At 38.3% G+C, this 27,084-nt stretch overlaps 1 protein-coding gene across 1 annotated transcript in view; it reads left to right on the top strand.

The window, feature by feature from the left end:
* TMEM178B (transmembrane protein 178B) overlaps positions 1-27,084 on the top strand; it is a 368,543-nt gene that overhangs the window by 334,690 nt on the left and 6,769 nt on the right. The window lies entirely within an intron of this gene.

Here is a 27,084-nt window from a genome sequence, read left to right on the forward strand (position 1 = left end):
GATGAGTCTTCATTAAACCAGATCTTAGCACTGAAAGTTTGATTCGGGGCACAGATTGTACCAAATCTCTGTTTGTTTCTGTAATATTGAAGTACAGACTAGTCAACCGCATTTAAAACTAGCATGCCATGCCATGCCAGCCCAGCCTGTGGGGTTTAATTTATAGTTCACTGCATCATAAGATTGAAGAAAATTGAGTCTGAATGTGTTTTGTTGGTATTGGATTAGCAATTTGTGACCTCAAGCAATGTGACTGGTAAACCAGGTCTTGTAGCCTACTGCAGTCTGCAAACTCAGTCAATAATGGGAGAACCAGGATGGTGTTGATAGTTTCCTAAAAATATCCAAGCTTCAAGAAAGAATTGGCAGACAATGGGAGAAATCACCTTTCGACTTCTGCCATGTAATTATAACAGGAAGTAAATGAGATCTCTCTGAACTTTAGGATTAGTTGCAAATTGGAACAGATTACTCTGGTTTACCTTAATAGATGTCTGTCAGAGATAATGGAGTACAACCAGGGGGGTGGGCTGCTGGGGGTTCACAGGGATTCGGGAGATTAGCTAAGATTCTGTGCAGTTTGGAGAACCCCCAAATCCCACTCCTGGCCCCACCCACCTCGCCCTTCCCCTCCCAGGAGTCCCCACGCAGCCTGTTTTGCATGCAGGTAAGTACAGGGCGCACACGGAGGCTCGGGGAGGACAAAAAACAGGCTTACCTGGGGAGGCTGTTTTCACCCTCCCGGAGGCTCGAACAAAGCCTCTGGAGCCCGGGGAGGGCAAAAATGACCCCCCCACACACCATGGTGCAGGAGGCCGACTAGGCCACACCCACCATGACCCTGCCCACTCAGCAACCGGCCAGAGAACCCTTGCTAAAATTTTTGAAGCTCACCCCTGAGTACAACACCTATTAGTGAGAGAAACTTACCTATAGACAGCATTGGTTGAAGATTGTAGTCCAAATCCGGAAGGTACCAGGTTTAGAATATATTGAGGTGCTCTATCACTCAACCAACCCAAAGTTGGTTAACCATGAAGGTTAAAGGTTTGTTGCATCTGTCAGGAACAATCATCTGTGCCAGGGAAACTTTCTATATAGCTATGGTTTTGTTTCCAGTCGGTGCTCTAGCACAAGACTTCCCATGTGAGCTGATTTTAATCTCATTGACTTTAAAACTCCATTCAGCCAGCTTTAAAATATTGATGGCTTGTATTCAGTGTGTTGCCTGAATCGCTTTTGCAGAGAATATTTTTTTAAAAAAAGGCAATTATTGTAGAGCTTTGTTTGCTTGTTTGATTTTTTTTAGAGAGCTTGATATTTTGACCATCTGATGAAAGATGATGTCAGTACAAACGTATTAACTTCCTGGGTATTTTTGACAAAACAAATCGCTGTCGACTCAATATCAAACAAACAACAGATTAAGAAGGAAATGCCAATGTTTTCTTCATAGTCAATTTATTTGATGTTTGCTTTAATTTTCCTGGAGTGCAGCTCAGGTAGTTTTGATATATGACATGGCTACAAATGACTACATCTATTAACTTACTACTATCCCTTTTCTGAAACAAAATATTTTCCTTCCATTTAACTATTCACAAGTACTGGCTATTAATGCAATATTAATGTATCTCAAAGGCATCTCATGAAAGTCTTCCAATTTCACATATTAAAGATTCTTGTCAAATATTTTGGCATAGAATAATCTGCAACTAACAGTGACTAAAGAAAATGAAGGGCACTTAAGTATATAATAAAGGCAGAGTCATTTAAGAATCTGGTTAACTGGGGGATTTTAGCAAATACAACTTTTCTCCCATCAAAATCCCCTCTTTTGCTACATAAGGATGCTGTCCTCATTTACATTTAATAACACTAAAAGGGCAGGGATTCTAATGCAGCTCTCCTCATGCCAACGTTCAGTTAGCATCTTGTGTGAATCCAGCCATTATGGCTGGATTGTTAAACCATGTTTTTTTTTTAATGAATCATTGTGGGAATGCAGCTTGCTTGCATGCTGTACAGATTCATTCATGTATCTGAATTTCAGGTTTCTAAGAATTCTCTAACATTTTTGAATTTCAAAATCTAAATCCAAATCCAAAAATGCTAGATGATTCTTGGAAAGACAGTATTCAGCCAAATACAGCCATCAATTGACATATTGAAATGAACCACATTTACACACCATTCAAAAGAGTCAATAATAAATCTAGGAAGGAAAAAAAAAAAGAACTACAACACATCCCCAGAAGCCACATTCAGATAAGCAGGGATCAAGACTAGGCAAATAATCAGGCAGAAAATAAGATTCTAATCAAGAAATGACCAAAAAACAAACTGCATCCTAACCAAAACTGGCAGGACAAGCTAACTGCATATTATAAAGCAGCAAATCTCTCACTTGCTTGCGATGATGATGTTACCTAGTTGGGTAACAAAAGGTCTGCACATGAGCAACCGAGCTTAGAAAGCACCTTCAGAGTTCAACTCTGAACTACAAATATTCACTTCTATTGGATTTTTTCCCTGCCAGTTCCTATTACTCAGCATAACAAGGGTTTGAACTGAACATTGACTCTGATTATATCAAGGAATTTGTCAAAATGAATCATTTTTAAGCTATTATCTCATATTCTCACATCTAGAATCCCACGGAGAGGGTGCAGTGCCTTAGGATGTGTTACACATTGACATTCAAAAATGTCTATGCAATGAAATTTAAAATAATTGTTAAAATAATATGCCTTCCTTAGTTTAAATTACAACCTTGGGCAATACGTGAGATGGTTTCTCAAATGTTCCCCATTGATAGTTATATACTCCTTTTGCTTTTTCGGTACAGAATTCATATTTATTTACATTGGCTCAATACAGTAATTAGGAACTTCCTTTGCAAATCTCTGAAATAACTTGCCTATGCATTTTCTAGTATTTTAAAAGCAGTTCATCATTTGGAACCTATCTATATAGCAAATCATGCCCTATATTTACAAGGTTTGTATGAACATACATTTTATTTTTGGGAAAAAATAAATAGCCAAAGTGAAACTTAGTTGAAACTAAGAATTAATACAGTAATTCTGGTTTTTAGATTGGTGAAGTGTATAGGATATCCTGAAAGTGCAACACTAAACTCACCTGTTAAAAAATAATTCCTAGTGAGTTCATGATAACTTACTCCCAAGTAAATAAATACAGGATTATTGACTCAGCATCAAGAATGGGTAAAGTTGTTCTCACATCCAAAAGAACTTGATTCTAAAGCTTCCATCTCAGAAAGGCTTTCATCGCTTAAGCAATATGTTGTAGGGATTTATGCAGTGGTGAAATCCAAATTTTTTTACTGCCAGTTCTGTGGGCATGGCTTGGTGGGTGTGGCTTGGTGGGCGTGGCTTGGTGGGCATGGCAGTAGAAGGATACTGCAGAATCTCCATTCCCTCCCCACTCCTGAGGGAAGGATACTGCAAAATCTCCAATCCCACCCCACCCCAGGGGGGAAGGATACTGCAAAATCTCCATTCCCACCCCACCCCAGGGGAAGGATACTGCAAAATCCCCATTCCCTTCCCAGTCCTGGGGGAAGGATATTGCAAAATCTCTATTCCCACCCCACTCCAGGGGAAGGATACTGCAAAATCTACATTCCCTCCCCACTCATGGGGGAAGGATACTGCAAAATCTCTATTCCCACCCCACTCCAGGGGAAGGATACTGCAAAATCCCCATTCCCTTTCCACTCCTGGGGGAAGGATATTGCAAAATCTCCATTCCCTCCCCACTCCTGGGGGAAGGATATTGCAAAATCTCCATTTCCACCCCACTCTGGGGCCAGCCAGAGGTGGTATTTGCCGGTTCTCTGAACTACTCAAAATTTCCACTACCGGTTCTCCAGAACCTGTCAGAACCTGCTGGATTTCACCCCTGGATTTATGTCAACAGGACTTTGTCCAAATACTGGTTGTGTTCCCACAACATGCTAAACTATATTTTATTTTACTCATGGTTTATTGAATATATCATCAAGGGGCAGGTCACAGATAATGCTTACGATATAAACTTTGATTGTCTATGGAGATTCTCAGTAATCCAGGTCATGGTTTTCCCCAAGGTATTTTTTCAAAAGGCAACTGGACTTTGTTTTGCTTGAAGACGTTTCATTTCTCATCTAAGAAGCTTCTTCTTCAGTGTTAAGCAGAGTGATGGCATTCGGGGGAAAAACTGTCCTTGTGTCTAGTTGTTCTGGTGTGCAGTGCCCTATAGCACTGTTCTGAGGGCAGAAGTTGAAACAATTTATGTCCAGGATCTGAGGGGTCTGTAGATGTTTTCTCAGCCCTCTTTTTGACTCGTGCAGTATACAGATCCTCAATGGAAGGCAGGTTGATAGTAATTGTTTTTTCTGCAGTTCTAATTATCTGTTGAAATCTGTGCTTGTCTTGTTTGGTTGCACAGCCAAACCAGACAGTTATGGATCAATAATTCCTCTATAGAACTGAATCAGTTCTGAACTGAAGAAGCTTCTTGGATGAGAAGCGAAACATCTTCAAGCAAAACTAAGTCCAGTTGCCTTTTTAAAAAGCACCTTGGGGAAAACTTTGATTGCAAACCCAAATGGCTGGGATTACACAACATCGTAAAGCAAACTAAATATATTTTGGACTACAATTCAAAATGGTTCCGATCTAGCATGGCTTAGCAGAATGCATGAACCCAAAGTATTTGTGTGGGAACAATTCCTGAATCACATTCTAGAATCCAAAATTCTAGTAATGGTCTAACAATAATACAATTGTTTTTTTTTTCTTTCCTGACATCACCTTGGACTCTCATTAGCCTTTAGAAATGCCATAATCTTCAGTTTATAGAACCAAAGATCTTATGTCCTGAAGATTTTTATAGAAGTATAAATGGGAGATTATGAAAGTTACAGCCCAGCCTGTCGGAAAGGTGGTAGCCTACTCCTTTTTTTTCAGTGACCTCTTTGTTTTTCAGGTGTTAAAAATAGGTCTTGGGAAATGAGTATTGGGAAATGCAACTCCTGCCACTCCTTTACTTTGGTTAAATAATTACCACCTTGGTAATAATAATTATGACAACAACAATGGTCAGGAGAACTGCCAACATACGTGATGGTGATAACACCATAAAATAGATGCCAATGACAAAAACAACAAATGTTGTTGTCAATAGGAATTCAGAATATTTTAGCTATGCTTACCGAGATGAAAAATATTGTTAATTGTCAGCTAAAGATGAAGAACTACTGCAGATTTGATTGGAATTTTACCATGTTTGTGTCATCTGCTTTGAACCCTTGTGGGAAGATGGGAATCTGAAAAGGAAGTCCATGTCTGTTCTCAATCATTTTTTACCCTGTCCCTTCCCCCTATGCCTATTCAACGTAAACTCCTCCAAACATTTATTATTATACATTTCAATTCTTAAACGGTCAATGCATGTTCCTGTTTTTCATCATTTTTCTGCGATGAGGTTTTATGACCTTATATCATTTATACAGAATCTCATCCTTTGCTGACCTTTTCTTTCCTCATGTCTCATAAATGTTTTTATGCTATATTTATTATATCAAGGTCTCTACCCTACCATAGTTGTCACAGAAGCATCTAGCTGGATTTTCTTGGTTTATTCCTCAGTATAGGAGTTTTCAGTAAGAGTGGTGCGGTGGCCTAGAGGTGGAGCTCTCATCTCACAATCAGGAGACTGTGAGTTCGATTCTAGGTATAGGTAGATATTTCTCTCTCTGGGCACAATGAGAATATATCTGCTGAAAAAAACTCCACATTGGTGACAGGAAGGGCATCCAGCCATTAAACACTCTGCTAGCTCCATTTCCAGACTCCACCCCGCAAGGGATAGAATTGAATAACAGAGTTGGAAGGGACCTTGGAGGTCTTCTAATCCAACCCACATCCCAGGCAGGAAACCCTACACCACTTCAGACAAATGGTTATCCAACATCTTCTTAAAAACTTCCAGTGTTGGAGCATTCACAACTTCTGCAGGCAAATTGTTCCACTTATTAATTCTAGTTCTAACTGTCAGGAAATTTCTCCTTAGTTCTAAGTTGCTTCTCTCCTTGATTAGTTTCCACCCATTGCTTCTTGTTCTACCCTCAGGTGCTTTGGAGAATAGTTTGACTCCCTCTTCTTTGTGGCAATCCCTGAGATATTGGAACACTGCTATTATGTCTCCCCTAGTCCTTCTTTTCATTAAACTAGACATACCCGGTTCCTGCAACCGTTCTTCATATGTTTTAGCCTCCAGTCCCCTAATCATCTTATTGAATGCAGTATTCCAAGTGTGGCCTTACCAAGACATTATAAAGTGGTATTAACACTTCACATGATCTTGATTCTATCCCTCTGTTTATGCAGCCCAGAAGTGTGTTGGATTTTTTGGCAGCTGCTGCACACTGCTGGCTCATATCTAAATAGTTGTCCACTAGGACTCCAAGTTCCCTCTCACAGTTACTACTATTGAGCAAGGTACCACATATACAGTACCTGTGCATTTTGTTTTTCTTCTCTAAATGTAGCCTTACTTTTTTCACTGTTGAATTTCATTCTGTTAGATAGCACTCAATGTTCAAGTCTGTCAAGAGCCTTCTGTATCTTGAGCCTATCTTCTGAAGTGTTGACTATTCCTGCCAGCTTGGTGACATCTGCAAATTTGATGAGTTCCCCATCTATCCCCTCGTCCAAGTCATTGATGAAGATGTTGAAGAGTACTGGGTAGTACTGGGTAATTTAAAAAGCTATCAAAAAAACTATTATTGTTATATTTACTTTCCCATTCCCATTTATTAATCTATCTTATCTATATTTGCTAATGTTTACCTCATCATCCTTCATCTTTAACCATCATCTTGAAATCTTTTTAGCATCCCCTTTTCTAATGGTTGTTTGCACGACCCTTTATCTCGCTCTAATTTCTCAATTCTCTTTTTTTTCCTTTTTATACCACGTTTCCCTGAAAATAAAACACTGTCTTATATTTTTTTGAACCCTGAAATAAGCACTTGGCCTTATTGCCATGCGCTCAAAAGCCCGATTGGGCTTATTATCTGGGGATGTCTTATTTCAAGGGGAAACAGGTTATATGTTACATTTCATCTTCTGGCTTCCTTTTATCTTTTTTTGTTGTATTGTTTGAACATCCCTCACCAAAGTTTTCCCTTGTCTCTTCCAGATATTCCCCTTTTATCTGTTTCTTTTTTAGGGGGGACTGCCATAGTTAAGCAATCATGTAGTTGTTAAACAAACCCAGCTTCCCCTTACTAACTATTCTTGTGAGAAACCTTCTGGGAAGATCACAAATGCCAATCTCATGAGCCTGTGGTAAATTCATGCTTCTGAATTCTTATCATGTGACTGTGAGGATGCTGTGATGGTTGTTAGGTGCAAGGACCATTTGTAAGTCACTTTGTTTCAATGCCATTGTAACATTCAAGCAACCAACTTGAATGGTTGCTAAACAAATGGCCATAAGTCGAGGACTATCTGTATGCCTTTTCTAAAATGTAATGTACGTTTCCAGATCTTTCTCTTGTCACATCCAAAACCACATAGTTAGTAAGGAAGAGATGACAAGGGCAAACTTTTACAACTCTGTTGTGGCTCTTTCTAAAAGAGAAAATGTAGTTCTGTCAAATAAGTCTAAGGACATTTTTATCATAAAGAGATTTCTATCCCCCTTTGGTTTTGGTCAACTTCCATCACCTCAGGGTGGTAAAAATGCTTCTGCTCACTTTTTTTCCCCCAACAACAATCCTGGGAGGTGGGTTGGGCTAAGGGAGAAGGTTTGATCCAAAGCTACTCAGCTGCCTTTTATACCTAAGATAAGACTGGAATTCAGCATTTCTAATTTCTGGCCTAGCATTTCGCCACAACACCAAACTAGTTTCTCTTCAGTTCTGTCAATCAGCCTGTGGGCTCTTGGCTTCCATCAGATATTATGAGCTGTGGTGACACAGTGAATGCAGTATAGCTGCTGACTGCCTGCAGTTCGATCCTGACCACGGAGACATCTTCGGACAGCACTGGCTCTTCATCTTTGAAACGGAGATGAGCACCGCCTCCTAGAGTCAGGAATGACTAGCACATATGTCCAAGGGGAACCTTTACCTTTACCTTTACCTTACCTTTCAGAAAGTACAAAGATTAAAATTAAAATCACAGGGACAACACAGCCACTCAAGAACAGCACATCCATTTTATAGACTCTATTTGGGGGCCCACACAGTATTACAGTGTTATTAATAACAACACAGTATTCAACAGGGGTGCAAAAAGACAAGTGGTGGATGTGGTTATGATACAGTACAAAAGTTCCAGGGAAATATGAGATTTCATTATTAACTGTGCTCTCTATAATATAGGGTGCAAAAGTACCCTCAAAGATGTGCAGGTATAGGAACATAAGAAATTTGGTACAATCTCAGAAAATGGGTTGATTCAGTATGCACTTTAAGCATGCATGGCCATGGTTAAACAACTCACCCATCTAACTGCCTGTTACCAACACTAACATGGAACAATTCTCTGGGATTCAGTTTGGCAGCTTTTGCATGCAAAGTATGGGCTGTTAACATTGCACTATAATCCATTTAGGTGGATTTCTGATGAAATTGTAGAAGTCTATGAAGTGGTTCAATCAGCCAGAGGCTAGTCCTTAGTGCCTATTTATGTACCTGGCTGGCACAACAATTTATGAAAGAGATAAATAAAAAGCAGTGTGAGTTTATTTGCATCATTTGAACAAGCTCAATAAAATTACAATTTCGGGTGGGTGGGTGGGTGGGAATTAGGGTTTATGCATTCCAGGCAATAAAATGATCCTGACTATATCATTGACTACATGTAACAGCCTGTTCAGAAATCGTATTTTAAAATATGCCCCTAAGACTATAATATTTGAATGTTGCAAAGATAGATTTTATGCAGGTTCAAGATAAGGGGCAGCCACTATTAACTGCTGTTCTTTGCAGAGAAAATGACTTAATGGCAAAGAAAATTTGTAAAACTGTACTTTATGTAATATTGTCTGCCAGAAGTGGCTCATTTTTTTAATTTGAATTTGCACAGTTGCACCAACTCTGAGATTTATGATGATAAAATTGTAGGGGAGAAGGACAGAAGGGCAAAAAAAAAAATGCTTAAATCCAGCTAGTACCAGAGGGGCAGGACAAGAAACAATGGATGGAAAATAATCAAGGAGAGAAGCAACCTGGAATTAAGGAGAAGCTTCCTAACAGTGAGGACAATTCAACAGTGGAACAGCTTGTCGTCAGATGTTGTGGGTGCTTCATCACTGGAGGTTTTTAAGAAGAGAGTGGACAGTCACTTGCTGAAATGGTATAGGGCAGTGATGGTAACCTTTTTGCCATCATGTGCCAAAAGAGGGGGGCGCGGGGGGTCGTGCATGTGTGTGCCCACACCCATAATTCAATGCCCTTTGCCCCCGCACCCCGCACCCTGAACCACTTTTAGCATGCGATGACATGGTAGGCCCAGTAGACCCGTTGTTCACCCTCCCCAGGCTCTAGAAGCTTTCTTGGAGCCTGAGGAGGACAAAAACGGCCTTCCCCACCTCCCTGGAGGTTCTCTGGAGGCTGGAAACTGCCCATTTCCTGACTTCCAGTGGGCCCAGAAGGCCGAAGAATCAGCTGGCACGCTGGAGCTGAGCTAGGGCAACGCTCGCGTGCCCACAGATATGGCTCCGTGTGCCACCTGTGGCATGCGTACCATAGGTTCTCCATCACAGGTATAGGGTTTCCTGCTTGAGCAGAGAGTTGGACTAGAAAGACCTCCAAGGTCCCTTCCAACTCTATTCTGATTGATTGATATGCGGAGTTATACAAACAGTCATACAGTTATAGTGTGAGGGCCACTGATTCATGTCCATTTGGGCCCTCATTTCCTTTCTTACCAAATAGAAGTTTGCATGACTTCCTTTAGCATTGGGGTCTAGAACATTCAGTCCAAAGGGGATGTGTAGCTCCTCTCCAACTGTTGTGATTTCTAGAAGAGATTGAGAAGGCACCACCAAAATTAAAGGACAAACAGCTAAAAACTATGGCATAATTCCTCTCAAGTTTCTGGTTGGAAGCAAAAGTAATTAATACATGTTATTTTTAAAACAGTAAATAACAAAAACAAAATAGCCTTCACAAGAGGGGAAAAAAGTCAATTTGATCATATCTACCAACTAGTCACTATATCACTGATGAACTTTCTTTAACCCCAGCACTTGGAAATATCTTCACATACACACACAAGAGTATATCCCATCAAATAATGCCTGCCTTTTCAAAGGCTAGCGTGTCTCCTTATTTGTACTAGCCATTTTTCATTGATAAAACAATTCCCAACTGACTCTTCCATCTGTATAATGATTTGTCTCCTAATTCCATGTAGGGTGAAGTCCCATTGTCACTTTCTCATTCATTTCTTTGTTGAGCTGCATTTTGCATAAAATTTCACAGCATATTATGCACATTGGATACAAATTTCTGTGAAATCCTCCCATCACAACACCCTTCATGCTGGAAAGCAGTAATGTGTGGTCTTTTCCTTTCCCTCCCCCCTCCCTTCCCTTTCTTTTGTCAGCAGTTTTCTCTATCAAGAAATTTGTCTTTAAGGAGATGAGACTGTACAGTTTGTGTTCCGTCTGCCTGAACTGAGGATGCATGCAATTAAGTGGCAAATGAAGTGTCCACATAAGGGGAGCCATAGATAACTACCTTGTGCTGAATCATTTGGGCCTTGGAGTTAACATACCTTGAATGCACCATATGCTACTGAAAACAAAGCCTTCCTCCAGAAAATAGCTCAACCAAAAGCACTTTTAAAAATATGGAATGATTCAACGTAGATTTAAAATTGTAGTCCTTTGGCCCCAAATTAGAAATCCTTAACTGTTAAATATTTTTCCCACAAAACTTTGTGGATATACTGTATACATTGCCTTTTCATTATAGAATATTTTAATACAGACTTAAGCATTGCTCAGTACTACATTTAAGGCTGTCTTTTCAAGTAGTTTTGGGCAGTGTAATTTCCTTTTAGACTAAGATCATTCAGATGTACAAATCTCCATTGTAGTATTCATTACTGTAGGGAGATTCCTTAAGAATAAAACTTTCATTAAGAATAAAACTTTCATTATTTAGTATTTAGCATTTTCTAATTAAGACTTCCCCACACTTTGTAAATCACAACTATTCCATTGTACATTGATGATTATGGATAGAGCTACCTTATTTATTTCAACTGTTCAGTGGTAAAGGCTACCTTATGAATAATCAGGGCTGGGTTTAAACTTAAACATATCCTGAATGTGGTGAAGCTGTAAATGTTCTTATCTGGCAAGTCCTAACAGAGAATAAGGCTGTGTCACAAGTGAACTTGGCAAGAATGCCACCAAGATTCATAGTAAATCCATGATGAACAACAACAACAAAATGTCTGCATAAATAAAGCGTACCATAATCAATTAATGAGGGCCATTTCAACCAAAGGACTCAATTACTTTCATATGTGCAAATAACAAAACCACAACAGTTGAAAAAAAAAATCTGAAATTTTGTATGGCCCTAAGCTTTAGCTTGTTTATTGTTTGATTATTTGTAGAATGGTGTGGTGGCCTAGAGGTGGAGCTCTCATCTCACAATCAGGAGGCTGTGAGTTCAATCCTAGGTAGAGGCAGATATTTCTCTCTCTGGGCACAATGAGAATATATCAGCTGAACAAAACTCCACATTGGTGACAGGAAGGGCATCTGGCCAGTAAACACTCAGCTCCATTCAATTGCCCAAACTTCACCCCACAAGGGATTATAGGGAGATGATGATGATTGTTTGATTACTTGTAGATTTGGTTCAGTGAATGTTTTTCTCTTGAATTATCTGTTCAGCTTTCTGCAGGTTCTTTGACTTCTCATATTTCCATTAAAGCCCAGAAAAAATCATCATGAAGGAATTTTTACATTTTTTTTTTTATTAGAATGCAAGGATAAAGGCTGTAGAGGGAAACACAAATGTTAACAGCCGAAACAATAGCAACAATCCTTTCTATTGTTTCATAACTACAAAGCGAGTTCAAACACTCTTCCAAAAGGAACTCTAAAACAGTGCTAAATGAATAAGGTACCTTGGGAATGAGTAGAAAAACAGAATTGTTTTTTTTTTCAGGAGAATAAAACTTGGAGAACATATTTCCACACTGCATTATTTTGAACTCTTGTGATGATAGTAACCTGAAGAGATGCCATTCACCATTATCAGTCATGCTATGGACAATTCCAAAATATGGGGCTGCTTTTAATATAAATTGTTTATTATTTTATATTATTCTCTAATCTAAGGTTTTCAAAACCATGTGTTTTAAATCCAATAAGGAAAATTACACATGTTTTCAGCTTGTAGGTAACTATGTGAAAGTTAACAGAAAATAGTTCCTATGAATGAAAACCCTTTAATTTAAAATTTCAGATAAGCCTTAAATTTACTAATAAGTACCGTATTTTTTGGAGTATAAGACACACCAGAGTATAAGATGCACCTACCTTTTTTGGTGAGGAAAAGAAGAAAAAGAAATCTCCCTCTGCCTCTTGAGCAATTTTGCCTCGTTGCAGCAAACAGCAAACAGCCTGCTTTACTGTCATTTTCGTTTTCAGCATAGCTTGATTAGCACAAGGGGAAAAAAAATCTGCTCCAGCAATTTACCTCTTTGCAGCAAGCAGCAGAGCCCTGCGCAAAACAGCTGAGAGCAAATCAGCTGAGAGTCGGGAGGCTGATCCAATCAACTTGTGCTAATTAGGTTGTGCTAAAGCGGAAAGGAGCTGCTTTTTCTTGCTGTTTGCTTGCAAGGAGGTAACTGCTGGGAGGCAGAGGCCAAAGGGTGGGGGCCAGTGGGTGGGCGGGGCTACATTCGGTATATAAGACGCACCTAAATTTTCACCCCCTTTTAGGCGGGAAAAAGGTGCACCTTATACTCCGAAAAATACGGTATGTTCCCAAAGAAGGGGAAATTATGGGTATCTCTTCAAGAAAAAGGGAATAGTATTAAATAAATTATTGTAACAGAAAATGAGATAAAGGAGGGATATGTAAGATTATTGGATTCAGGATAAATTAAAGAGAATATTTGTAGCTCAGGATTGAACTGAGGGGCTCATGCTGATCTCTGACCTCGATTGTTTTCTTGCAGATATTTCATTACCCAACTAAGTGACATCCTCAGATGATGTTATCTAGTTGGATAATGAAACATCTACAAGAAAACAACCAAGCTTAGAGAGTACCAAGGAACATTCAGGAAGCTTTGCTGAAATATGTGGACATTATGTCCAGTGACCCCACTTTAAGTAGAACTTTAACAAACATGTCCAGAAAAGAATAGCCATGATAATGAGAGATTTGGTCGATGAATCCCATGAATAACAGCTACAAGAGCTAGACATGATAGCTTTTAATATTCTACTTGTGGTAACTTCTGAGTTTGATCTTGTAAACAAAGATTGTCTGCTGCCATCTTTGTTAATGGGAACTGAGAGATGAGAGGAGAGAACTGCAGCGTTGAGCAATATTATTTCTAATGCTGTGTTTTCAAGTGGTGTTGGACAAAATAATTTCCTTTTAGTCCTTGTTGGAGTTGGGGTCTTTAAGCATCTGGAAGTCTCCCCCTCAGTCAGCAACTGGAAATTATGCTATCTCCATTTCAGTCTTCAAATAGCTTTTAAGTAAAGGTTGCCTAAGGTTGCTCGGTAATCATGATACAAACTTTATGGCTGAAAGGAATTTAAACCCTGATCTTTCACCTGACTGAATATACTGTAATGGATCTCAATATTATATAGTACAGCATTCAACCTGGATTTGTCACCTATCAAAAAAATAAAATAAAATGCAAAAATGAGTTGAAGTGAATTCAGTTTTTCTGGTATTTAAATCTGTTTGATAACTATTTTAAAATCACTTTGCATATATTGCATGTACTTTTTTAAAAAATCCATTAAAAACTTGTTCAAATAAGTTTTTAAAATTTTACAGGATCGGTCTCAGAGTCTAATACATATCCAAGAAAAGGAGATTTATATATCAGGTGCAATATTTTTTATGATCATCATCTTCAATTGTTTATGCTTAGAAAGCCACAGGAGATTTTGGGGCTGATAACAAAAGGATAATATATACAGCACATGAGATCTGCTGGAGCAATAAAATGTTCCAAACTCCAAAGCAGTTCAGAGGCACATCATTTACTCTTACTTAAAAGAGAACGATTCAGGAAGATTACAAAATCCACAATTGGGCAATATTTTTAAGTAGACCAACCAAAATGTCAGAATAATTGCTTTTTAGATGGACATTAAAAAGCCTATGGTCCAATTGTGGATTTTGTTGTTTTTTCTTATGGACCAGAATAATTACTTTAATTATGAAAAGCAAAACTTTAGAGCAGCATAAGCATTCATGGAAATTTCCAGAGAGGAAATCAATCTTTACATGTTGTCAGCCCACCAGATTTGAGAAGACTGAAGTAGAGCAAGTATAATTAACCATAACCTAACATTGGCCATCTTTAAACTAGGATATTTTGTCCTATTCAGTCTATTTAATTTCTATTCAATCCTATTCAGTCTATGATTGATTGATTGATTGGTAGGTAGGTAGGTAGGTAGGTAGGTAGGCAGGCAGGTAGATGATAGATAGATAGATAGATAGATAGATAGATAGATAGATAGATAGATAACCTGTTTCCCTGAAAATAAGACCCAACCACAAAATAGCATGATTTTTCAGGATGCTCGTAATATAAGCCCTACCCCAAAATAAGCCCCAGTTAAGATTGTCAGCCAGATGGATGCATTTAGTACCGTATTTCCCTCAAAATAAGACCTAACCAGAATATAAACCCTAATGCGTCTTTTGGAGCAAAAATTAATATAAGACCCAGTCTTATTTTTGGGGAAACACTGTAGATAGATAGATAGATAGATAGATAGATAGATAGATAGATAGATAGATAGATAGATAGATAGACAGACAGACAGACAGACAGACAGACAGAGACAAATATATATATCTGTCTCTAGCTTTTTGACTTTGTACAGTAAGCTATGAAGTAATTCATAAGATATGAAACATGCACTTGAGCAGGCAAATCTGATTGATCTGAGCTTGGTTCCAGGTCAAGAAATCTACAGCTTAATAAGTCAAGCTATATTAAAAAATAAAATGGATTGCCTGGAAATAGAAAGATCGCTTTTACTTTTTCTGCCTTTTCCCTGACAGAGACTATATGACATTAATTGACTGGTAGAAACTCCACTAGTGTAGTTTTCTCCCAGGTGGGGATGCAGCAGTGGGGATGCTTGCTATGTCTGTTAGATGGCTATTGAAGGCATGAAGAGGTCATCCCCAACTGGGTTCACAGCAGGGGTGAAATCCAGCAGGTTCTGATGGGTTCTGGAGAACTGGTAGCGGAAATTTTGAGCAGTTCGGAGAACCAGTAAATACTACCTCTGGCTGTCCCCAGAGTGGGGTGGGAATGGAGATTTTGCAATATCCTTCCCCCAGGAGTGGGATGGGAATGGAGATTTTGCAGTATCTTTCCCCTGCCAGGCCCACCAAGTCACACCCACCAAGCCACACCACACCCACCAAGCCACGTCCACAGAACCAGTAGTAAAAAAGTTTGGATTTCACCACTGGTTCACAGGTTGTCCTCAACTTTCCACTGCCACAAAACCATTCAGAGCCAACTTCAGAAGGAAAGATATCAAATGTCATTCCCATCTCTTGGGACTCTTCTTCACTGCTTTCAGGTAGGCAATCACATATTATAGGAAAGGAAAAAAATAACCTCTCACACAATCCTGTAACCTTTACACTGATGATAGATCACAGGAAAGTCTAAGCATTTCTGCATAGCCCTGTTTTTATTCTCCAGTCTTTCCATCATGTTTTGAAGCCATACCTGTGACTATATTCACTCCATCAGAAGCTGGAACAAGTAGGGGACTTCCGGTTTGGCATCGCAGCGAGACAGTCGGGGAATTAGCACGCTCTGGTGAGCTCTGCGAAAACCCGGACTGATGAACTGCTGCCGATGGGTCTGCGAACCAGAACCATCCTGTACGGACGGGGAAGAAGGAGAGGCACCTTGGAAAACCAAAAGGAACAGGCAAGTTCCTCGAAGGTCAGAGGAAACTCCCTATGACTCGGTGGTGGAGGATGGCAGCCATTGCGGTTGCCACGAAGCTGGGGCAACCGGATTAAGCATTGAGCAGGAGTGATGAATGGAATGGAGTTTTTGGAAGCCGGGTGAGTGACAGCCAACCCATGGTTTGAAACAACAATAAGGAAAACATATTTGTAACTTTAAGACCTCTAGTGATGAAACAGCGGCTAATGAGCAGGGGGGGAAGAAAAGATTTTAAAGCGCAATTTTAAAGGGATAAAAACCCGATGGAAAATTGACTTTTGAACAAAACTATTTGGAAATTTTAAATAACTAGAGAAATTGCCCCAAGATTGGAGCAATTTAAAGGATTGGAAAGAAATAAATAGATCCTTTCTTTTTCCTTTCTTTTTTGAATTTCAAGAAAAACAAAGAGAATGGATAATAAGCTTTAAAACAGAAATGTTGTATAAATGAAAGGAAAAAAGGAAAAAAGAAGTGAAAAGAGCTGTGTAAATTTGGACTGGAGTACAAAACTGATATGATATTTTTAAAAGCCAAAAAGAAAAAGAGAAGTTAAATAAGATTGTTGATGCAGATTGAAACAAAATGGATACTTGTTTGACAATTGGTAATTGTGGATTGCAGAGAGACACCTTCAGGAATAAAAAGGAATAACTGCAACTTGGTCTTTGTTTTGGAAAATTGTGAACTTTACAGATAAAATGCCGTGAGAACTTTCGGGGGAGGATTTCTTTGTCTGCAAGCAGCTCGACTTTGGAGGGGGAAAAAGGGGGGGAATGCAATGGAACTTTTATAAATTGGAATAATATTAACTTAAAAAGAATAAAATGGCACAGGAAATTAGTGAAATGATTAAATTGAGGTACTTGCCATGGAAAATGGAAATAAGAGAAATAATTATAATGTTACACGGAAGACTAAAACTTGAGGATATAAAAGCTGAAATGGAGCATACGCAAGCAGACAAGAAAATGAAGACGGAGAAGTGAGACATAGAGATTGAAAATAGAGAAGACTCAGACAATATGATTAAACATGAAGAAGTTACTGAACATATGGATAATAATAATAAAAAGGAGGTTTTTAGAGATTACATTGGGATTAACAATGAAAAAAAATAAAGATGATTATGCTGGGATTAACAGTGGAATGATAAAAGAAAAAGGTTGGAAAATATAGAAATAATAAAAAGGAGGTTTTTAGAGATTACACTGGGATTAACAGTGAAAAAATGATTACACTGGGATTAACAGTGGAATGACAAAAGAAAAGGTTGGAAAATACCAGGGAACATAGAGTAAAATAGAAGAGTCCAGGACTTTGATTTAATGATTATATTGAGATTAATAATGGTAAAATGAGAGAAAGAGAAAAGAGAGGGGAAACAAAGGGACATATAGGGCAAAATAGGGGAGAGAGAAAGGAAGATAGAAATGAGAGAAGAATATGTTATAGATATCTAGAATTGAAATATGGATTGAAGCTAAAATATATAAACAATGGATATAATGAATTAATTTTTATTGAGATGTTGGATGGTATTATTTGAGAAAATTGATGGCTTTTTTTAGAGATACCACTGGGATTAACAGTGAAAAAAATAAAGATGATTACACTTGGATTAACAGTGAAAAAGATTATTACACTGGGATTAACAGTGGGCAAAACAGGGGATAGAAAAAGGAAGATAGAAATGAGAGAAGAATATGAGAAAAGAATATAGATACTTAGACTTGAAATATGGATTGAAGCTAAAATATATGAAAATTAGATTATGTAAAAAGAAAATATATCAATGGATATAATGAATTAATTTTTATTGAGATGTTGGATGATACTATTTGAGAAAATTGATGGCTATAATAATTGGGATATTGTTTCAATACCTATAACAATTGTAATAATTAGAATATTTTCAATAATACATTTATTTAAGCAAAAAGAAAAGAAAATTGAAGTGATATAGGATTATGATTTACTAAATAAGACTCATTTAAATTGGCTTTTATATAAATGGTATTGTTAAATAGACAGAATTTAGGGAAATAATTGTGAATTGTATTATGTTGTGTTGTTTGAATTAAGAACTTTGTTTAAATGTTAAATTGGTATATTTTCAAGATTAGAGATAAGATTTAAATTTGATGAAGTAATAATTAAATAAAGACTTAATGAATATTATATGAAGTAATAATAAAATGTAAGGAAGTTCTAGAAATGGAAATAAGATTTAGAAATATAAACATATTTGAACTGTATTTTTAATAGTGAGTATTTGGGGTAAGAATTGTGAAATGTATTATGAAGGTATTAATTGAATCAAGATTTAATGTAGATTAATAGAAGGGTAATTGCTTTGATTAAGTTAATATGGGTTAGCTTTCTATAAGATGGTAATAGTTGAGATATGTGATAAGTGTTATGGCAAAAATAGAATATATAAAATTTTGTTAAAGATGAACAAAAAGTTGAACAAATTTATGACCTGATCAATGCTCTGTTCCGAAAAGATTATTGTATGTTTATTTGTGTGTTTTAAAAAAAAAAAAAAATACAAAAAAAGAGAGAAGAAGCTCGAACAAGTAGGAACACACCAGTCAATTCAGACTCCCTTTCAAGTAAAAGGTAAAGGTAAAGGTTCCCCTCGCACATATATGCTAGTCGTTCCCGACTCTAGGGGGCGGTGCTCATCTCTGTTTCAAAGCCGAAGAGCCAGCGCTCTCCGAAGACATCTCTGTGGTCATGTGGCTGGCATGACTAAATTCCAAAGGTGCATGGAACGCCACCAAAGATGGTCCCTATTTTTCTACTTGCATTTTTTACATGCTTTCGAACTGCTAGGTTGACAGAAGCTGGGACAAGTAATGGGAGCTCACCCCATTACGTGGCACTAGGGATTCAAACCGCTGAACTGCTGACCTTTTGATCGACAAGCTCAGCGTCTTAGCCACCGAGCCACCGCATCCCATTTCAAGTAGAGAAGTACAAAACTGTCATCCGGTCACTACCCTGCCCCTTGAATAACAAAAATCCCTTCACCCCTGCTTCTCACAGGAAAAAAATAATAATCATATGTGTACCTTAATAAAAAAGGGACACAGTGGCTCAGTGTTTAAGATGTTGAGCTTGTCGACTGAAAGATTTTTGAACAATTTCACAAACTTTGTGCTAGCAATGCTGCCATACTTCAGGGTATATTTTAATACATATGGGGGATGGAAAGTAGGGTAAATATTTTAGCCCTCCCTCCCTCACTCACTCACTCACTCACTCCTCTCTCTCTCTCATCCATCTCACTCGTATATTGTAAGCTATCAGGAAACACTGTAATAAAAAATTAAAAAGTGCTAAAAGCAATTAAAATTAGAAAAATTGAATAGAGAAGTTAAAAACCAATATGACGGGCAGCCTGGGGGTACGAATCTTCTCTAACTCATCAGCCACTCACAATGTAGCAGGCTCCTGTTGGGGCCCCAGGCCAAGGGATAGAGCCATGTATTTAGGCTCTTCCGGAAGGCCAGAATACTAAATACTAAAATAAACCAAAATTCTAATCATTAAGGAGGAGCCCAGAATTTTTGAGAAAACATCAGGACAACTCACTCACAGTAGCATCAAGGCAATGCTATATTTTTCCATTCTACAGTGGGTAGATGCCTGCCTGCCACCATGAACTTTTTACTGTACTTTTTATTTTACACAATGCTGCCAGTCCTACTTTTATTTTACTTTTGCTGCAAGTCATTTTCCTAATATGAATGCCATTAATAGTCTCCCCACATGAATGAGTTCTGAATTAACTGGTGCCTTTTTATTCTACAACAAAATGTGAATTTAAAAATAGAACTAAATCTATAAAACGGTTCGCAGTTTAAACCAGAACAATTTCTGTTAGCGGTGAACTTGAAATAACTCCTTTGCTCCAAAATGTAACAGTTTGACCTCCCGAACACACTTTCATGAATTAATATTCTAGAGGAAGAGATGAATAAGCTTTCATATTTCACTGAACTGTTCAGAAAAAAAGAAGGGGTCAAGCCAAGGAAAGCAACATCCAAATCAGCATATTCTCACCAAGACTTTTTATAGCGGTAAACAGCGTCTCTTGCCTATTCTGTTTTGTTCTGTCTCCAAACATGTCAAACTGACACATTTCAGTTACTCTTAAATTGGCCTTTAAGATTAAAAAAAAAATGTCAGATTTAGAGATAGAAATCTTCTTTTTTTTCAGATTTTAAAATAGGCTTTTTGTACATGTCCTGGAGAAGAAATGAATGGGCTGTAGTCCTGAAATCTTAAAAAATAAGATTATTGCTATAGAAGCAATAGTAAGAAATCAGAGGAATTTGATGAGTTAGAGATGGAACTTTTCAAATCCTCCCTATTGGTTTTCTACTTTTTAATTTATTTCTATTGCTCTAATATTCGAATAGGAGAAAGGAAGAAATACAGTAAAAAAAAATGCAAAATATAATATACATGAAAGACAGCTCGGTTTGAAACACAACATTAAACCTTGACATGAAATAACAGTCTTTCCATTAAATGCCAGTTAATAAGCAGACAGTAAATGTATTAGCATCTGTGGGGGCCCGGTCTTTCATCATCAAAGTGTATTGTCATTTGCTATACAGATAGACCTTGATTTATGACCATAATGAAGACTGCAGGATCAGTCACTGGGACCAGAAGTTCAATTTTTTGAGCTTTTGGACTCATGCTGGAGAATGTCTCTCTCACCAGAACGTGTGCTTTGGATTATTCTATACTTAGTATTTATGTGGTGCCAGGTTTTTTGCTGATTGGGGCAGTGGTGGGATTCAGCCAGTTCGCACCACTTCAGAAGAACTGGTTGTTAACTTTCTGAGCAGTTTGGCAAACTGGTTGTTGGTAGAAATCATTAGGGCAGAGAACCGGTTGTTAAATTACTTGAATCCCACCACTGGATTGGGGTGTTGATGGCCAGCTATTAAGCCAATGGCTGCTATTTCCTAGTGTTGCCAAGTCCTCGGCTCCTGAATACCTGATAGGCTGCTGGTAAATCAGTGCTCCTTTTGAATGACAAGTAGCATGTTTCCTAGGCTTCCCTGATTATTTTTGTGCCTACTTGACCAACAATCTTAGTACTGCAAAATGGAATGTATGTCCTTGTTCATTGCAATATGAGGCTACCAATGAGTTCCGGTCCTCTTGTCTGACCACTCACTCCTCCTCTGATCGAGGGGTGCCTCTTGCAGTTGGATGGTTAGCTTCAGTGGAGAAATCCAATTTTTTTTACTACCAGTTCTGTGGGCAGGGCTTGGTGGGCGTGGTGTAGCTTGGTGGGCATGGCTTGGTGGGCGTGGCAGGGGATGAACACTGCAAAATCTCCATTCCCTCCCCACTCCTGGGGAAAGGATATTGCAAAATCTCCATTCCCACCCCACTCTGGGGCCAGCCAGAGGTGGTATTTGCCGGTTCTCCTAACTGCTCAAAATTTCCACTACTGGTTCTCCAGAATCTGTCAGAACCTGCTGGATTTCACCCCTGGTTAGCTTCCACCCCATCTGTCTTCCCTAGTCACAAGGCCAATCCATGCAGGAATAAATTTACTACATAACAGAACAACAGAGTTGGAAGGGACCTTGAGGTGCAGAGGATCCGGTAGATTACATTAGAAGTATCTCCCACCTCCAAGCGATCTTTGCAGTGTATGATTTGTCCTCGCATGGTAGCCTCTGGGTGGTAGCCTTCATTCATAATAGGGACTGTCCATTATAGTCACTAGTGGTGACAACCATTTAAGCGTGACAGCCTTACTTAAGCACCATTTCTGTTCTCCTTGATGCCACTATTAAATGAACACATGGGTGATTTAGTAAGCAGGGGGTACCTTGTTGGTGGCATCCATCTGGCTCCATAAAGGATGTAGACAAGCAGCAAGATCTTAGATTAACAGAGTTGGAAGGGACCTTATAGGTCATCTAGTCCAACCCCCCGCTCAAGCAGGAGACTCTACACCATTTCTGACAAATGGCAGTCCAATCTTTTCTTGAAAGTCTCAAGTGATGAAGCTCCCACAACTTCTGAAGGTTGATCAAAAGCAAGCTGCCATGTCTACAAGGCATTGTTGGAGTGCTGAAAATGGCGGCTGCTTCCAGGAGGCATGGAGTGTAGGCCAAGCTCTGCAGGGTCTTGTCAGGATGGGATGGGGGAAGAGAAGTGGGAGGGTGCTGCAGCATCCATGTGGTAGGTTGCAATGACTACAGTGGCACTGAGGCCACCATAGGAGTTTGAAACAGGGTCATATACAGCTTTGTGGGGGGGTGAAAGCTGTCTTAACTTTGGCTGTTAAGTGATTGGTCATATCTCGAGAACTACCATACTACATGCACTATAAGTCCACCATTCTTCATATAATGAAAAATTCCTTACTTTGATATAGAGTTCAAAACCATATTTACACTTCAAAACTGTATTATTCTTCCCAAAAGCATAGTAACAAAATAAAAAAAAATAAAGCAAGTTGACATCATATTCCCAAAATATTCATTTTGCACATCCAGCATGATGAAGTTGACAGTCAGCCTCTTTTAAGCATCCTCTGTTATGTTCCACATACTTGAAAAAAATCTTTTGTTGAATTAGACCCAATTTAAGATTGTAAGAAACATAATACTCTTTTATATCATTTTAGGACAGAATGCCTTGCTTAGTATGATTCTGCCCACTTGGTTCAAACATTGGGGGGAGTGCTCTGTCTCCCCCACTCTGAGAGGTTTTATGGGCTTAGGACAGGGGTGAAATTCAGCAGGTTCTTACAGGTTCTGGATAACCGGTAGCGGAAAATTTGAGTAGTTCAGAGAACCGGCAAATCCCACCTCTGGCTGGCTCTAGAGTGGGGTGGGAACGGAGATTTTGCAATATCCTTCCCCTGGGGTGGGGTGGGAATGGAGATTTTGCAATATCCTTCCCCTGGAGTGGGGTGGGAATGGAGATTTTGCAGTATCTTCCCCTGCCACACCACCAAGCCACACCACACCCAACAAGCCACGCCCACAGAACCGGATTTCACCACTGGCTTAGAACTAAAGTCAGGCTTTCTAAGTAGTAGCTTTATAGAATATGTTTCCTCTGGAGGTATGATTGGATCCAACTCTCCTTATAATCATGAAGAGCTTGAAACAATTTTATTTTAGCATGCCTTTGGAGTCTTAAAGAATTGGGGAAAATATTAAAAAAAGCATAATTATAAACTTCCATATGCATTAGAAAAGAGATAGGCATCAGGTCTGCCATTTTCTGTGTGTTCATAAATTTATAATTTCCTAAAGACATAAAACTATATCCCGAAAAGTAGCATCATGTATTATCTTTGGAAGGCTACAATAGGTAGGAAATAGTCATCTTGGTTAAATTGTGTTTCAGTAAATGCATAAGTGAACAGAAACCAACATAGCCTCTATATAATACAGACTTAAACGCAGTGGTGGGATTGAAGTAATTTAACAACTGGTTTTCTGCCCTAATGATTTCTTCCAACAACCAGTTTGCCAAACTGCTCAGAAAGTTAACAACCGGTTCTCCCAAAGTGGTGCGAACTGGCTGAATCCCACCACTGCTTAAACATGACATCTTTCTGCAAATTTGAATGCCTACTTATTTATATGAAGTTGTCCACTAATTAAACAAAAAAAAAAAGAACAGTTTATATATCCATAGTGAAATCTGTAAGAGAATTAAAATTAGCTAGAACAATAGTACAGTCTTGAAAAAGACCTAAAACTTGATTAAAATCTCCAGACATAATTAAATCATGCATAGCTAAAATGAAAAGACATTCAAACCTCTATGAAAAAAACTTGATGATCCGTAGTAAGCCCATAGGAATTAGTAAATGCAGGAAGGTCATTAAAATCAGTGGTATTTAAACAATTAAATATTTCTTTCATCTTCCGCCACAAATATTGAAAATTTAATCAAAATGACTACTCCCTAGTAGATTTTGATTTTCTACCAATAAGTATTTAAGCAATCTGTTCCTTAAAATGCTTTTACTTATAAAGGATAAGGTTTTTTTAAAAAAAAAGTCTGACTGTATATTGCTCAGTTTATTTAGATACTTAAATCTAATTTAGTCATTGCAGGAAATGACTAAAGATGACATAAGAACTAAAGGTGCTTTTTCAAGAGACAACTGGACTTTCTTGTTTTTCTTTGAAGACGTTTCGCTTCTCATCCAAGAAGCTTCTTCAGTCAAATCCTTCCATTCCCCACCATCCAGTCGGAGCTGAAGCAGCTTCTTGGATGAGAAGCGAAATGTCTTCAAAGAAAAATCAGAAAGTCCAGTTGCCTCTTGAAAAAGCACCTTTGGGACAACCATGACCTGGATGACTGAGAATCTCCATAGACATGACATAAAGGAATTGCACATTAAAAACCTATATATAAAATTCATTTTCCATGGGTTAAAACTATCTATCCATCCATCCATCCATCCAAACTAAGACAGACTTTTTAAAAAACCAAATATTGTATAGAAGGTTGCACATTTAAAAAGGAAAAGGAAAGGAAATAAGTTTTTTAAAGACCAAATGAAAACTATGAAGCAGAAACAAAAAAGAAAAGTAGAAGAGCAAATCTAAAGTATCTCTAGAAGCAACATGTTAAAACCAGACTTTCGTCCTTGTCCCGCAGCTAAAATGGTCACTCTCTCTTTGGGAAAAGACAGACTGTTATAGACTGACATTATTTTTATACAAATAAACTTTATAAGTGGGTCGCTGGGCACAGTATCAGAATTTTCAAATTGAGTAACCTTTGCTTCATGTGAATCAATCATTGTGGTTTTTAATTCCACTATTTTTTTCCCTAAGGTGTCAAATTTGCTTTCGCTCAAAAATGTCTGTTTCATAAACACATCCCACTGTTTTTATCTACATAAATCCAGTCATTCTTAAAAACAAACAAACATGTAGATCATTGGAAAGGAGTTTTAAATGATAAGCAAATCCTGATCACATTTTTTCTTGTTGACTTTCTCTGTTACTAAGATGTGAAATTGTACAGATCAGCAGACAGATCTCACAAAAATAATATTTTTGTTGAGAAAGTCTATAGACTCTAGTAATAGAGCTGTTACTAGAACTAGTAATATACTTTGCAAGTCTCTGTGGAGATTCTCAATCATCCAGGTCATGCTTGTCCTAAACTAAAGTTAAAACTAAAGAAGGTTTTTGGATGAGAAGCAAACATTTTCAAGGAAAAATCCAAGAAAGTCCAAAAGTCTGTAGAGATTCTCAGTCATCCAGGTTATGGTTGTCCCAAAGGTATTGGAGATTGGCGGCACTGAAGGTTAAATGAACCCTTTCTTCAAACTGACATCCAGCAATCCCTTCAATGTGAGTAACTTGAGTAGAATCTGTTAATTCTTAGATGGAATCTGGAGTCTGGACTCCTGGTTTCAGTTTGAAGGTAGTTACATGTCTGGTGGAGAGCCAATACAATTGCCACCTCCTCCCCAAACATATCCACAAAGTCAGAGTATTTTTCTGGTAAGGTAGGACATTCAGTGCACCAAACAGCCATGTGGAAGGGTGAGAGTAAAAAGCTTGCAATCAGTGTTGTTGACATTTCATTGATGGAAAATAAATTGTTCTTTGCTCCTAATTCACATCTGGATTATGTAATTGTAGTCAATCAATCCTCAGCACATTGGGAATCTGTAAGGAAAGCAATAACAACATTAAGTGGCAAGAATTCTGTATGATTTCAGTTGTAAAGGGTTAGCACAGCACAACCCAAGCCCAGCTTGTAGCATCTGCCCATCAATTGTTCTTACCAGCATTGGCCTTTCCAGCAACTAAAATCGATAAATTAAACTTTTGTGCTGCGGCTCATCTATAAAATTGGCTGTTGCCCCCAAGTCTGAGAGTTGTTTCTTCCAACCTATTTCTAAATACTCTTCTAACAAAGAGTAGCAGGAATAATAAAATGTGCTTGCCAGTTGTCTGAGTGCTCTTTAATTATATTTAATTGTATGAGGGTCTCGTGCAGAGAAAGAGAACCTGCAAAGTTTCCCAAAGCTATGGCCTTGAGCAAGTCAGACATTTGCTTACTGTGTAGCCTGTAGATCCACATGTGCAGCATTTTGTTCATCCGGGTGAATGAACTTAGCTGTGCAAGATCTGACTAGATGTCTGAGAGCTCCTTGCAAAGGCATAATCTGAGATTTCTTCTCTGTTTCTCTCCTGGAACAAAGTTTCCTTGATTGCCCCAATTCACTGGATCTCCAATACTGGATTCTGAGGAGGTCCAGGCAAATAGGGAGGAATATTACAGGGGGAAGAGAGGTTTCCTTGCTATTCCTTCTAGACCTCAACTCTTCCAAATAACTACCTATTAACACACCATTTTGGACCAGCTCTTCCAAATTATCTGGGGTGCCTTGTATCATCAGTTCATCTCTCGGCTTGTTAACAAGTCCTTCTTGAAACTGGTCAGTTAGAATGAAATCATTCCACCCCACAATTCTATCAAATTGTTTCAAATTTGTTATAAGCACATGCACTCTACATTGGCTTTATTGCTCTTTCACCCTGGCCCAAAATATACTGATGTTCTCTGAATGGTTTCTGGCTAGTTTCTTCAAGGTCATCTCTATGGCTCCCTACAGAAATAGAGAAACACAATCCTTGTTTACTCTGTCTTCTGAATTCAGACTCATAATTTATCTCTACAAAGCAGTAATTTAAATTTTTTAAAAAAGACAAAAGTCTGCCAAATTAAGCAATAAAAAGATGAGGAGATAGTCCTTTAACTGGGGGGAAACCGAGTTCATAAATTTACTTTCTTACTTTCATTTAATGGGCTA

The sequence above is a fragment of the Pituophis catenifer genome, unplaced genomic scaffold (genome assembly GCF_029215685.1).
Source record: "Pituophis catenifer annectens isolate HBS135680 unplaced genomic scaffold, rPitCat1.0.hap2 SCAF_7, whole genome shotgun sequence".
Taxonomy (NCBI): Eukaryota; Metazoa; Chordata; class Lepidosauria; order Squamata; family Colubridae; genus Pituophis; species Pituophis catenifer.